The sequence below is a fragment of the Spermophilus citellus genome, assembly GCF_964194105.1.
Source record: "Spermophilus citellus genome assembly, chromosome: 5".
Taxonomy (NCBI): Eukaryota; Metazoa; Chordata; class Mammalia; order Rodentia; family Sciuridae; genus Spermophilus; species Spermophilus citellus.
The window spans coordinates 96,642,974-96,656,347 of NC_138186.1; positions in this window are offsets into that span (position 1 = coordinate 96,642,974).

Sequence of the window (13,374 nt, forward strand, 5' to 3'; positions counted from 1 at the left end):
GCTGAAGTATGGGTTCAAAGATGGCCTATTATAAATGAGCTGGAAATGCCTGACATCCTTTGGTTTACTGTTAATGAGGGAATTCAGAGGCTCAGAGAGATTGGAATGCTGGAATAAATCTGTCATGTACAACCTTTCTCCCCATACTTGGAGGGTCCAGAAGTTGTACCCTTCACCAAACTTATAAGAAACAAATTTGTGCGGTGTCATCAGCATCCTTGAAGAGCTCTGTGGTTGCTCTGCTTTGCATGCCAGACATTACTGTGGGAACTGTGGTCTTGGGGAGGAAGGGGCCCAGTGGCAGTGCTCAGTTGCCAAAGACGGGTGATCATAGTTACCATAATGGACAGCAAAGGGGAAGAAGTGGATGCAATGTTCTGACTCGTATTGTATAGATCTCTGGCATTGTCTAATTAATCATAGTGTCTCTAGAAGCCAAATAGATGGAAAACCCACCAAATTCTTACTTGACTAATATAAGCAGGAAAATTCCAGGGCAAATTTACAAAAGTCTGCCCTAGATCATAACAACAGAGAATCATGATCCCTCAACCGCTTCCCAGATATGAGTTAATTACAGATTTAGAACCCCTGAATTAAGGGGAGGCCAGGTCCCCTTGTGGAAGGACCCTAGTACAGTACCAAAAATCTGTTTTTTTTACTGTTAATCTTTCTCCCATCCTTCCTCAAAGAGATCTAAGGCCTTTTACAAGGGTAACTGTGTATTGGGGAAAAGGCAATGATCAGAACTTTCAGGGACTACTAGACAGCTCTGAATTGATTCCAGGAGACCCAAAACGTCATTGTGGCCCTCCAATAAAAGTAGGGGCTTATGGAGGTCAGGTGATCAATGGCGTTTTGGCCAAGGTCTGACTCACAGTGGGTCCAATGGGCCCCCAAACTCATCCTGTGTTTATTTCCCTAGTCCTAAAATGTGTAATCGGGATAGGTATACTTAACACTTGGCAAAACTCCCACAATGGTTCTCTAACCTGTGGAGTGAGGACTGTTATGGTGGAAAAGGCTAAATGGAAGCCTCTGGAGTTTCCTATACCTGGGAAAATAGTGAATCAAAAGCAACATCACATCACTGGAGGGACTGCAGAGATTGGTGCCACCATCAAGGACTTGAAGGATGTGGGGCTGGTGATTCCCACAACATCCCCATGTAACTCTCCTGTTTGGCCTGTACAGAAGATAGATGGGTCTTGGAGAATGACAGTTGATTATCATAAGCTTAATCAGGTGGTGACTCCAGTTGCAGCTGCTGTACCAGATGTGGCTTCTTCACTTGAGCAGATTAATACATCTCCTGGTACCTGGTATGTGGCTATTGATTTGGCATGTGCTTTTTCCCTCCATCTCAGTGCATAAGGACCACAAGAAATGATTTGCTTTCAGCTGGCAAGGCCAGCAATATACCTTCAACTGTCCTTCCTCAGGGGTATGTCAGCTCCAGCACTGTGTCACAGCTTAGTTCACAGAGACTTGTTCATCTTTCTCTTCCACAATGTATTACACTGGTCCATTATATCGATGACATTATGTTGATTACTGAGCAGGAGGTAGCAATCACTTTGAACTTGCTAGTGGAGCATTTGTGTAACAGAGGATGGGAAATAAATCCCACTAAAATTCAAGGGCCTTCAACTTCAGTAAAGTTTCTAGGAGTCCAGTGGTGGGGCTTACCAAGATATTTCTTCTAAGGTAGAGGATAAGTTATTGCACCTGGCCTCTCCTACAAATAAGAAAGAAGCACAACACCTGGTAGATTTAGGAGGCAGCAGATTCCATACGTGGATGTTACTTCAGCCCATCTACCAAGTGACTAGAAAAACTTTTTGGTTTGATTGGGGTCCAGAACAGGACCTGACTCCTATGCAGGCTGCTCTGCCACTTGGGCCATATGACCCAGCAGACTCAATGGTATTTGAAGTGTCAGTGGCATTGTCTGGAACCTTTGGCAGGCCCCCATCGGTGAATCACAGAAGAGGCCATTGGGATTTTGGAGCAAGGCCCTGCCATCATCTTCAGATAACCACTCTCCCTTTGAGAAACTGTTCTTGGCCTGCTACTGGGCCTTAATGGAAACTGAACACTTGACTATGGGCCACCAGGTTACTATGTGACCTGAGCTGCCCATCATGAACTGGGAGTTATCTGGCCCAACAAGTCATAAAGTTGGATGTGCACAGCAGCACTGTATCATCAAGTGGAAGTGGTACATATGTGATCCATCACAGATAGGACCCAAAGGCACAAGTAGGCTGCATGAAGAAGTGGTCCAGCATGCCCATGCTTCCTACTTCTGCTATGGCACCTTCTGTCCCTCAGCATGAACCTATGGCTTCATGGGGTGTACCTTATGATCAATTAACAGAGGAAGAGAAGACTAGGGCCTGGTTCACAGACAGTTCTGCAAGATATGCAGGTACCACCAGGAAGTGGACAGCTGCAGCACTGCTGCCCTTTTCTAGAACAATCCTGAAGGATGGTGGTGAAAGGAAATCTTCACAATGGGCAGAACTTCAAGCAGTGCATCTGGTTGTGCATTTTGCCTGGAAGAAAAAAATGGCTAGATGTGTGAATGGGCTGTAGCCAGTGGTTTGTCTACTGGTCAGGGAACTCAAAAGAACATAATTGGAAAATTTGTGACAAGGATATTTGTTGGAAGAGATATGTGGATAAACCTCTTTGGGCAAGGGATATGATGATATCTGTGTCTCATGTAAACACCCACAAAAAGGTGACCTCAGCAGAGGAGGACTTTAATAATCAAGTAGGTAGGATGGCCCAATATGTAGATAGCAGTTAACCTCTTTCCCCAGCCACCCCATCATTGCCCAATGTGCTCATGAACAAAATGGTCATGGTGGCAGGGTTGGCAGTTATGCATGGGCTCAGCAGCATGGACTTCCACTCACCAAGGTTGGTTTGGCTACAGCCACAGCTGAGTGTTCAATCTGCCAGCAGCAGAGATTGACGCTAAGCCCCTAATATGGCATCATTCCCTGGGGAGATCATCCAGCAACCTGGTGGCAGGTTGATTTTATTGGACCACTTCCATAATGGAAGGGGCAGCTGTTTGTCCTTATTCTGGGTATGGCTATGCCTTTCCTGCATGTAGTGCTTCAGCCAAAACCACCATCTGTGGATTTACAGAATGCCTATCCATAGTCATGGTATTCCACATAGCATTGCTTTGGACCAAGGAACTCACTTCACATCCAAAGAATGAGGCAATGGCTCATGTTCATGGGATTCACTGGTCTTGCCATGTTCCCCACCATCCTAAAGGAGCTGATTTGATAGAACGATGGAATGGACTCTTGAAGATGCAGTTACAGTGCCAGCTAGGTGGCAATACGTTGCAGGGCTGGGGCAAGGTTCTTCAGAAGGCTGTCCATACTCTGAATCAGCATCCACTATATAGTACTGTCACTCCTATTGCTAGAATTCATGGGTCCAGGAATCAAGGAGTGGAGACAGGAATGGTACTATTCACCCTTAACCCAAGTCACCCACTAGGAAAGTTATTGCTTCCTGTCCCTGCTCTGTGGGCCTAGAAGTCTTAGTTCCAGAAGGAGGAATGCTTCTGCCAGGAAATACAACAATGATTTCATTAAACTGAAGCTAAAGACTTCCCCCTGGCCACTTTGGGCTCCTCATGTCTCTGAGTCAATAGGCTAATAAGGGAGTTATGGTGCTGGTGATTGATCCAGATTACCAAGGGGACATTGGACTATTATTTCACAATAGAGGTAAGGAAGCATACTCCCAGAGTGCAAGAGATCCCTTAGGGTGTCTCTTTATATTACCCTGTCAATGGGAAACTACCACAACCCAATCCAGGCAAGACAACAAATGTCTCAGGCCCTTCAGGAATTAAGGTGTGGGTCACACCTCCAGGTAAAGAACCAAGACCTGCTGAGGTGCTTGCTGAAGGTAGAGAGAATACAAATAGCTAGTAGAAGAGTCATAAATACCAACTATGGCCACATGACCAGTTACAGAAACCAGGATTGTAATTGCCATTGGTATTTCTTTCCTATTCCATTAAGAATATGTTTGTGCATACTTACACATGCATTAAGAGAAATTGATTGTTACTTTCCTGTTACTCATCACGTAATGTAATATTAATTGGCTTAACATCAGTAATGTTTTTGCTTTTTTTTTTCTTTTCTGGGAAAAGAACTAGTGCGTTTTATGTTGTCAGAAGAATAGTTATGCTAGGTGGAATTATGACCTTGTCATTTTGTTTATTTGGAGATTAAGTGTGATGTAAAGAGTCATATTTGGATATCAAGTTGACAAAGAGGGGACTTGTTAATTTGAAATGTCAACTTAATTGGATTAAGAGATGCCAATGATTAAGAGGTTTCTGAGTGTGTCATTGAAGGTGTTTCTAGGTATGATTGGCATGTGGAATAGCCAACTGAATTGGAGACCCCGAGGATGGTGACTTGGACAAAATAAAAGTTGGAAGAACAAGGAAGCAGCAGCAGATGCAAGCTCAAGTCTTCTTATTTTTTTTAAGACACAATACCTTTATTTTTATGTGGTGCTAAGGATTGAACCCAGTGCCTTTCACATGTAAGCACTCTACCACTGAGCTACAACCCAGCTCTCGATCCTTCCTTTTTTTTTTTTGTCTTGTTTATTTATTTATATATAACAGTGGAATACATTACAATTCTTATTACACATATAGAGCACATTTTTTCATATCTCTGGTTGCATATAAAGTATATTCACACCAATTCATGTCTTCATACATGTACTTTGTTTTTTGTTTTTTTAAAGAGAGAGAGAGAGAGAGAGAGAGAATTTTTTTAATATTTATTTTTTAGTTTTCGGCAGACACAACATCTTTGTTTGTATGTGGTGCTGAGGATCGAACCCGGGCCGCACACATGCCAGGCAAGTGCACTACCACTTGAGCCACATCCCCAGCCCCCAGACATGTACTTTGGATAACAGTGATCATCACGTTCCACCATCATTTCTAACCTCTCCTTCCCCTCCAGCCCCTCTGCCCTATCTAGAGTTCATCTATTTCTCTGATGTTCCTCTCCCTATCCCACTAAGAATCAGCTTCCTTGTATCAAAGAAAACATTGGGCATTTGGTTATTTGAGATTGCTAACTTCACTTAGCATTATCTTCTCTAACTTCATCCATTTACCTGCAAATGCCATGATTTCATTATATTTTATTGCTGAGTAAAATTCCATTGTGTATATATACCACATTTTTTTATCTGTTCATCTATTGAAGGGCATCTAGTTTAGCTATTGTGAATTGTGCTGCTATAAACTTTGATGTGGCTGTGTCCCTGTAGTATGGTTTTTATAAGTCCTTTTGGTATTGAGCAAGGAGATGGATAGTTGGATCAAATGGTGGTTCCATTCCCAATTTTCCAAGAAATCTCAATACTGCTTTCCATATTGGCTGTGCCAGTTTGCAGTCTCACCAGCACTGTATGAGTGTACCTTTTGCCCCACATTCTTACCAACACTTATTTTTGTTTGTCTTCATAATAGCTGCCATTCTGATTGGAGTGAGATGAAATCTTAGTTCTCCTTTAAAGGTTTTGTAGAACTCGGCTATGTATCCATCAGGTCCTAGGCTTTTCTTGGTTGGTAGGCTTTTGAAGGCATCTTCTATTTCATCACTTGAAATTGATCTGTTTAAATTGTGTATATCATCCTGATTCAATTTGGGCAAATTATATGACTCCTAACAACTTTATTTATTTTTTCAAAGAACCAATGTTTTGTTCTGTCAATTTTTTTTTTTATTTTGTTTCAATTTCATTTATTTCAACTCTGATTTTAATTATTTCCTGTCTTCTATTGCTTTTGGTGTTGATTTCTTCTTCTTTTTAGGGCTTTGAGATATAATGTTAAGTCATTTTTTTGTTGACTTTTTCTACTTTTAAGGAATGAACTCCATGCAATGAACTTTACTCTTAGAACTGCTTTCATAGTGTCCCAGAGATTTTTTCCCAGAGATTTTAATATGTTGTATCTGTGTTCTCATTCACCTCTAAAATTTTTTAAATCTCCTCCTTGATGTCTTCTGCAGCCCATTGTTCATTCAGTAGCATATTATTTAGTCTCAAGGAGTTGGAGTGGACTTTATTTCTTATTTTATCATTGATTTCTAATTTCATTCCATTATGATCTGATAGAATTCAGGGTAATACTTTTTGCTCTATTTTTTTTATATTTGCTAAGAGTTGCTTTGTGGCATAGTATATGGTCTATTTTAGAGAAGGATCCTTGTGCTGCTGAGAAGAAAGTGTATTCTCTCATTGAAGGATTAAATATTCTATATATGTCAGTTAAGTCTAAGTTATTGATTGTATTATTGAGTTCTATAGTTTCTTTGTTCAGCTTTTGTTTGGAAGATCTATTTAGTGATGAAAGAGTTGTGTTAAGGTCACCCAAAATTATTATGTTGTGGTCTATTTGACTCTTGTACTTGAAAAGAGTTTGTTTGATGAATGTAGATGCTTCATTGTTTGGGGCATATATTTATAATTGTTAAGTTTTGTTGGTGTATGGTTCCCTTGAGCATTATGTAGTGTCCTTCTTTATCCTTTTTAATTGACTTTAGTTTGAAGTCTACTTTATTTAATATAAGGATAGGATGGAAACCCCTGCTTGCTTCTGCAGTCCATGTGAGTGGTAGATTTTTCCCAACCCTTCACCTTCAGTCTGTGGATGTCTTTTCCTATGAGATGAGTCTCTTGGAGGCAACAAATTATTTGGTCTTTTTTTTTTATCCAATCTGCTAGTCTATGTCTTTAGATTGGTGAGTTTAGGCCATTAACATTCAGGGTTATTATTGAGACACGATTTGTATTCCCAGCCATTTCTGTTTATTTTTGCTATTTAATGTTTTTGGTTTCTCCTCTGATTAGATTTTCTTTTAGTATAATACCTCTCTATGCTGGTTTTCATCATCGTTTTTCATTTCCTCTTCTTGGAATATTTTGCTGAGGATATTCTATAGTGCAGACTTTCTAGTTGTAAATTCTTTTAACTTTTGTTTATCATGGAAAGTTTTTATTTCATCATTAAATCTAAAGCTTAGTTTTGCTGAATATAAGATTCTTGGTTGGCATCCATTTCCTTTCAGAGCTTGGTATATGTTGTTCCATGATCTCCTGGCTTTGAGGGTCTGGGTTGAAAAATTTGCTGAGATATGGTCTCCCTCTATATGTGATCTGATTCCTCTCTTTTAAGATTCTATCCTTATTCTGTATGCTAGTCATTTTCATTATAATGTGCCTTGGTGTACATCTGTTGTAATTTTGTACATTTGGTGTCCTGTAAGCCTCTTGTATTTGGTTTTCCAATTCATTCTTCATGCTTGGGAAATTTTTTTATATTATCTCATAGAAGAGATTGTGCATTCCTTTGGTTTGAAATGCTGTGCCTTGCTCTATCCCAATAACTCTTAGATTTAGACTTTTGATGCTGTCCCATAATTCTTGTATGTTCTGTTCATGGTTTCTTACTATCTTCACTGATCAACTTTATTTTCCAGGTTGTATACTTTGTCTTCATAATCTGAAATTCTTTCTTCCAAGTGATCTAGTCTGTTGTTTATGCTTTCTATTGGGTTTTTTATTTGGTTTATTGAATCATTCATTTCAAGGATTTTTGGTGTTTTTTTTTTTTTTCAGAGTCTCTATATCTCTCTTGAAGTAATCTTTTGCTTCCTGTATTTGCTCTCTTATCTCATTGTTGGAATGATTAATTTTTGCCTGTATTTGTTCATTTAGGTTATTCTTTAATTCACAGATCATTTTAATTATGAACCTTCTTAACTCTTTCTCTGACATTTCATCAACTTCGCTATACATGGCTGCTGTTATTGTAGTATCCTGGTTTGTTTGGGGCACTTTCTTCCCTTGTTTTTTCATGTTGTCTATGTGTCTTCCTTTCTTGCAGTGTGGATCTGAGATGTTACAGTTTCTTTCCTATATTCTTGTAATACCCATGCAGATTGTCTCTACCTCACTTTGATGTTGGGCTTCCAGATCCTGCAGGTGTCCCTCAGTGTATGCTACTACATTCTAAGGTTGGTGGCGGCAATAGCAGAGGTAACTCAAGATAATAGTTAAGGTGCCCCAAGATGGAAGCAATGTTTTACAGAGAAGGGACTGCAAGACTGGGCCTCACACTCTCTTTGGGATGCCTGCTCTGAGATGCAGCTAATTGTAGGCCCTGTCTGTTGTCAAAAGTTAGGGTTTACTATGTGGGGAAGGCTATGGCGATGACTGCAGTGTCCCAAGATGGAAGTGGATTAGACTTAGGCTCCCAGGTGGGGGTAGGGGGGATGAACTTGGACCCACACTGCACCTGGGTCCTGCACAAGTCAGTGTGGACAGATCTGGGCCTGCCTGACTCTTGCAGTAGTCTGCTGGACCAAATGGGTGGTCCTATGCCAGAGGCTAGGCTCTGGCGGGTGTCTGCCCCTTCGGTGGAGGGATGGACCAGGGACTACTTTGAGCCTGGGTCCTGTGCGGGCTGGTGTCCCTCAATCCTTATTGAACAGGTTCTTGATTACTGCTGTGATCGCCTGAGAATATCAGACTTTTACTTCTTCACTCTTCCAAAGCAGACTCTGCCACTGATTCTCCAGGGAGTTTCCAGAAGTGTTCAGTCTCAGACTAGAGTAGCACAGTTAACCCTCTTGTTCTGGGGCTTCAGCCTCTTGGACAGCACAACTACTGGTTTCCAGCTCTCCAGCCTGCAGACCGCCTATGGACTGACTGACTAACTTCTGGTGAAGTAAGACAATCTAATAAGTCCACTTTTCATAATCATACTTCCTGTTGATTCTGTTCCTCTAGAGAACCCTGACTAATACAAACACCAAGTCTAATGTAGGAGAGAAAACAGGGAGCGGAATTGTACTAATAAGGAGGGAAATGTTTCTCAGAGAAAATCTAAACACTTTTGTGTCTAACTTTGTTCACTTCAAGGTCAGACATAAGTATTTTAGCATCTGTTGCAGTGAAGAGACACGTCCTTACATTGTTCCTATTGTGGAGAGGTACGTTAACTTCTAGTAGAAAGATGATTACTTGGGAAACTTGGATAGCATTGTGCTACATGACCCGTGCAGCAACAGTTCTCCATATGCAGGCTGTGAACAAGCTGAGAAAATAAAAGTCCAAAGAAATATTAAGAAATAAGACAAAAGACACAAAAATAGCTGAATACCAGGATCCAATGGGGGCCAGTTCTAGTATAAACTGGATTTAACAATAAAATGGAGCTCTTTATTTATATGGGTAGGAATACCAATGGGATTAAGTCTGAAGAACTTCCTGAGGATTTGTTTACATTAACCAATGTTGGATTTTGTAATGGTAAAAGTAGCAACTTATTTACAATTGCATCAATGCATTCTATTATTATCCTCAGTGTTTAACTTTCTGAAATTTCAGGACAACTGCAATTCAGACTAATTGGTTAATAACATTAGGATAATGCTTTACACTGCTTTTTCATGTACATTGTTCTCAAAACAATTTTTAAGACAGGACAGAGGCTGCTATCCCATTTTGTTATTGCTGTTGTTTATAGATGATAAAAATGGCCATGTACTAACTGATATGGTAGGTATTTTAAACACGTTTATTTGATCCTCACAATTACTTTTGGGATGCGGGAGGGGAAGATGGCGGCGAAGGGAGTGCATCACCCCAGTGCGCCGCCTCACTGTGCGGGAGAAAGACAAGGTGAAACAGCTGAAGGCTATCTTGTTGGGAATTTCCAGTGAAATTGAGGTGCTCCAGAATCTAGTGGACGGATTTCCATCGCGCGAGGTTCGGCTGCGGGGGCTCGGTCGCGGGCGATTTCTCCGCACGGAGGGTCGCAGTGCCTGATCGGCAGACCGCCCTGCAGCTGGAGTCTGCGGTGCGCGCTGGGAAGCGACGAGGTGCTGGAGCGGGAGTGCAGCGATGCGGATTCTGGGGGCTCCTGCCAGTGGTGCAATGGCCGTGCTTAGTGCTGAGCTCCGGCTTTGAGACAGAGGAGAGAAGCAGTCCAGTTCGATTCTCAACACCGGTCGGACCACGGAGGACGACAGCAGCCGCCATCTTGGAGAGCTGATGAAATCATCCCTGTTTTCTACTGATCTCAGCTCATTCAGCTACGGAACAGGTGATTTCAGGCTGGTACTTGCCTGCGTCTCCCAGACAGATCGCTCAGGCTTGGGGTGGGAGAACCAGTGGAGAATACTCCTTAGGGCTCACTCCTGGCAAGGCGTGCACCGGGCTTTGAGCAGCCGGATTCTGGTTCCCCGGGCAGCTTTGGCCCAGGGCTGGGGAACCTGCGGAGACTGCGTGTTGAGGCCAGCTCCAAGTGGAGCGTGCGCTGAGCTCGGGGCGGCTGGGCTCTGACTCCTGGAACAGTTTTGGCCCGGGGCTGGGAAGCCCGCAGGGACTGTGTCTTTGAGCCTGCTCCCAGTGGAGCGTGCAATGGGCTCTGGCTCCCGGGGCTGCTTTGGCCTGGGGCTGGGGAACCCGCGGGGGTCGCTCCATGGAGCCTGCTCCTAGCGGAGCGTGGCCGAGATCGGAGAGGCCAGGTTCTGGCTCCCGAAGCTGCTTTGGCCCAGGGCTGGGGAACCTGCGGTGACTGCTTCTCGGTCCGGGTCCTGCTGGGTGCTGTGGGGGTCAGGGGGGCAGAGTGGAGCTGCCGCCTGCGCCCAGAGCAGGCCAAGTGACCCGCAAGCGTGGTATCATGACACCCCAACTGCAGCTGGGGCCGAAGAGAGTAGCCGCCCACGCCTAGAACAGGACCAGCGACCCGACGGCGCGGTAGCCAAGTCACCCCATTTGGAGTAGGGGCTGTGCAGAGCCACCGTCTGAGCCTGCAAGGTAGGCAGACCTGCGACCCACTGGCAGGACAGGCCCGGTAGCCTGCCAGCGTGGTGGACACGTAGCACCAAGGCAGTCACATCACACTGGTTGGAGTGGGGGTGGAGCAGAGCCGCTGCCCGTGTCCGTAAAAGGCCCAGCGACCCGTTGGAGAGGCAGTCAGGTACCCCCATTGGGAGTGGGGGCTGAGCAGAACTGCCGCCCAAGCCCGCAAGGTAGGCAGACCTGTGACCCACCGGCGGAACAGGCCTAGAGGCCTGCCAGCGTGGTAGACATGTCACACCAATTGGAGTAGGGGCCGAGCAGAGCCACTGCCCACATCCGGATCAGGACCAACGACCCGAGGGCGTGGTAGTTACGTCACCACAATTGGAGTGCAGGCAGAGCAGAGCCGCCACCCGCGCCCGCAGGGTGGGCAGACCTGCGACCGACCAGCGTGGTAGACAGATCACCCTAATTAGAGGAGGAGCACAGCCACTACCCGCCCTGCAAGGGAGATTTCCCAACTATACAAGAGCAATATAAATAAATAGGGGGAAAATTTCAAAAACGCAACAGTTTCACCAAGCAGAAAGAAACGTGAGCAGTATGAAAAGACAAGGAAAGAAAGGACCACAAGCAATGCAGGTCAACTCAACTTTAGAAGAGGTAAGAGCTGCAACAGATGGAATGTCAGATAAAGAATTCAGGATATACATGCTTCAGATGATCTGGAGTCTCAAGGAAGACATGAGACAGCAAAATCAGACAATGAAAGATCACTTTGACAAGGAACTACATAAACAAATCCAGGAAGTAAAAGATCAATTTCACAGGGAGATAGAGGTAATAAAAAACAAACAAATAGAAATCCTAGAAAGGCAGGAAGCAATAAACCAACTTAAAAACTCAATTGAGAATACTACCAGCAGAGTAGATCACTTAGAATATAGAACATCAGACAATGAAGACAAAATATTTCAACTTGAAAAGAACATAGACAGCTCAGCAAGTCTGCTAAGAAACCAAGAGCAGAACATCCAAGAAATATGGGATAACATTAAAAGACCAAACTTAAGAGTCATTGGGATACAGGAAGGCACAGAGCTCCAAACCAAAGGAATAAACAATCTATTCAATGAAATAATATGAGAAAACTTCCCAGACTTGAAGAATGAGACAGAATCCCAAATCCTAGAAGCCCACAGGACGCCGAATGTGCAAAATCATAAGAGATCCACACCTAGACACATTATAATGAAGATGCCCAACATACAGAATAAGGAGAGAATTTTAAAAGCTATAAGAGAAAGGAAGCAGATTACATTTAGGGGCAAACCAATCAGGATAACAGCTGATCTCTCAACACAGACTCTGAAAGCTAGAAGATCCTGGAATAACATATTTCAAACACTGAAAGAAAATGGGTTCCAACTAAGAATCGTGTATCCGGCGAAATTAAGCTTCAGGATGGAAGATGAAATTAAAACCTTCCACGATAAACAAAAGTTAAAAGAATTCGCAGCTAGAAAACCATCTCTTCAAAAAATCCTTGGCAAAACATTACAGGAAGAGGAAATGGAAAATAACAATGAAAACCAACAGTGGGAGGTAGGACAGTAAAGGGGGGAAAGTAATCAAAGAGGAAAACAAATCAGGTTTAGTAACATTAATAAACAAATATGGCTGGAAGAATAAACCATATCTCAATAATAACCCTAAATGTTAATGGCTTAAACTCACCAATTAAGAGACACAGGCTAGTTGGATGGATCACAAAACAAGACCCAACAATATGCTGCCTACAGGAGATGCATTTGATAGGAAAAGATATACATATACTGAAGGTGAAAGGTTGGGAAAAATCATACCACTCATATGGACTGCAGAAACAAGCAGGAGTGTCCATACTCATATCAAATAAAATAGATTTCAAGCCAAAGTTAATCAAAAGGGATAAAGAGGGACACTACATACTGCTCAAGGGAACCATATACCAACAAGACATAACAATCATAAATATATATGCCCCAAACAATGGTGCAGCTATGTTCGTCAAGCAAACTCTTCTCAAGTTCAAGAGTCTAATAGACCACCATATAATAATCATGGGAGACTTCAACACACCTCTCTCACCACTGGACAGATCTTCCAAACAAAAGTTAAATAAGGAAACTATAGAACTCAATAACACAATTAACAACCTAGACTTAATTGACATATATAGAATATACCACCCAACATCAAGCAGTTACACTTTTTTCTCAGCAGCACATGGATCCTTCTCAAAACTAGATCATATATTATGTCACAGGGCAACTCTTAGACAACATAAAGGAGCAGAGATAATACCATGCATCTTATCTGATCATAATGGAATGAAACTAAAAATCAACGATAAAAGAAGGAAGGAAAAATCATGCATCACTTGGAGAATGAACAACAGGTTACTGAATGATCAATGGGTTTTAGAAGACATCAAGGAGGAAA